Here is a 2,494-nt window from a genome sequence, read left to right as displayed (position 1 = left end):
GGTCCTGTAATGGAGCCCCGTGTTGGGCTCTCTGCTCAGCAGGGAGTCTGTTTCTCCCTCTCCCTCTGCCCCTCACCACCCGCCCCCTACTTGTGCTCTCTCTCAAATAAGTAAAATCTTTAAAAAATGAATAAAGCACAAAAAAATACATGAATATCTCAAGAGACGCAGAAAAACCATTTAACAAAATCCAATAGCCTTTCATGATGAAAACACTCAATAAACAAGAAATAGGAATTTCCTAAACCTGATAACATCTGTAAAAACCGCTCAACTAACGTCATAATCAATGACGAAAGAATGCTTTCCCCCCCAACATCAGGAACAAAATTAAAATGTCTATTCTCGCCATTTCTAGTCAACTTTATATTAGAGGTTCTAACCAGGGAAAGTAGGTGGCAAGAAAAAGAAATAAAAGGCATTCGGGGGTGCATGGATAGCTCAGTTGGTTAAGTGTCCGACTCTTGGTTTCGACTCAGGTCATGATCTCAGGGTTGTGGGATTGAGTCCCCAAGTCGGGCTCCGTGCTCAGTAGGGTGTCTGCGTGGGATTCTATCTCTCTCTCCTCTCCCTCTGCTCCCCCCCACCGCCGGCGCTCTCTCTCTCTCTAAATAAATAAATAAATAAATCTTTAAAGAAAAAAAGGCACCCAGATTGAAAAGGAAGAAGTAAAACTATTCATATTTGTAGTAGACAAACCTAGGGGATCTATGTATATTTCTACACACATATATGCACACAGATCCACATCTACATTTATTTCTATATTTCTACATATTGAAAACTATGAATTCACAATGATATTCCCAACTTTAGTCCAAAACAACCGAGTTCATTCTAGAATCTCCCCTTCCATATTTGTAAGTTTTTTCTCCAACAGTTAAAAACCCCTTTATTCTGAATAGATTTATTTATTAAATGGATACTCTATGTAACCAGTCTCCCATTGCTACATCATCCTCCATTGGGCTCCTCTCCTCACCTCACTCAGATTCTGGTATTTCCATAAGGCTGCTCATGCCTTTGCAGCCACCCCATGTCCAGTCACTGCTGCTACCCGGTTGGTCACTTTCCTCCAACCTGGACACCTTCCGCATCCCTCAACAGCCCTCTCTGGGCTGCTCCCACTCCCCTCATCTTCACTCTCACTCTCTCGGAAGCTGTCCTCCTCACTTCTTTGGGATTCCTTCAGTCCACACAGGAATGTTACCACTGACCCCTCCTTGCCCAGATGCCCCATCTAATGGTTGGCTGAATTATTAAGGAAGGATAGACAGATGAGAGGAAGGAAGGAAGGGAGGGAGGGAGAGAGGGTGAGTGAGAGGGAAAAGTTGAAAGAAGCTACATCTGAAAACAATAAGTACTATATGATTCCCAACAGGCAAAAGTAACTTATGATTTTAAAATCAACTTGGGAAGAGGAGAAGCTTTGTGACTGAGAGCAGGCAGGCACAGGCTAGCTTTTAAAATGCAAGTGGGGTTACATTTGTTGATCTGGGTGATTATCCAGATGTGTTCACTTTGTGCTAATTAACTATGCAATTACTGGAATATTTTTCTCTATGCATGATACACTTTAATAAAAGTGTTTACTTAGGGTGCCTGGGTGGCTCAGTCAGTTAAGCATCTGCCTTTGGCTCAGGTCATGATTCTAGGGTCCTGGGATTGAGTCCCGTGTTGGGCTCCCTCTCCCTCTCCCCACCTGCTTGTGCTCTCACTCACTCTCTCAATATTTAAAAAAATGTTTATTTAAACCAAAGTTGGTTTTTTATTTTATTCAGTGTATTTGTTTTTCCTGGAACAGATGATCAGAATAGGGAGCCTACTTATACCACCAGAAAGGAAGTCCCCCCACTCCCTGTACTTTACTGAAACATTTTTACAAAAGCAAGGCAAGGCATAATCAGAGCCAGGAAAAGGCAACTGAACTGAGGTAAAGACATGCAGCTTCTCCTAGCACAGAGTTTCAGGCAGATCCCCCTGTCTCCCTGGGGATCACAACTGAAGGAGACTAGCAAGGAGCAACGGTAAAGCAGTCTTGCAAGGCATGTTTGCTGGCCTCCAGTTTGCCTCCAGACACCATGTTCAGCTCCTAATATAATTATCATCCAGTTATGGTGCACCAAGTGGAGATAATTTGCCTCCTTGAAGATGCACAAATGACTTCTTGCTGGGGTGGACATGGCATACATCACCCCTGTTGCAGGATTCTGATTTTATTCTTTCCAGTTCATGTTTGAAACTTTTCTGAAGGTCTCCATTTCTGTCTCCTGTGAGCATAGTTTCTTTTTCACCCGACTCCCAACCCCTTTAAAAAAAAAAAAAAGACTGTGATGACTGCCTGATTGTTGAATACTTTGGGGTTTATTTGTAAGGATGGGTTTTTGCAGGTACTTCAATATACATCTCCTCTAATGAGTTTTTAAGCCTATCTTGAATGTAGGCACTAATTTTTGGTTTGGAAAATGAGGGAGAGGCTAAATTGCAAGTTCTA

This window comes from Neomonachus schauinslandi, chromosome 6, assembly GCF_002201575.2.
Source record: "Neomonachus schauinslandi chromosome 6, ASM220157v2, whole genome shotgun sequence".
Classification (NCBI taxonomy): domain Eukaryota; kingdom Metazoa; phylum Chordata; class Mammalia; order Carnivora; family Phocidae; genus Neomonachus; species Neomonachus schauinslandi.
The sequence above is the reverse complement of the archived record's forward strand: the minus strand, read 5'-3'. Positions refer to the sequence as shown.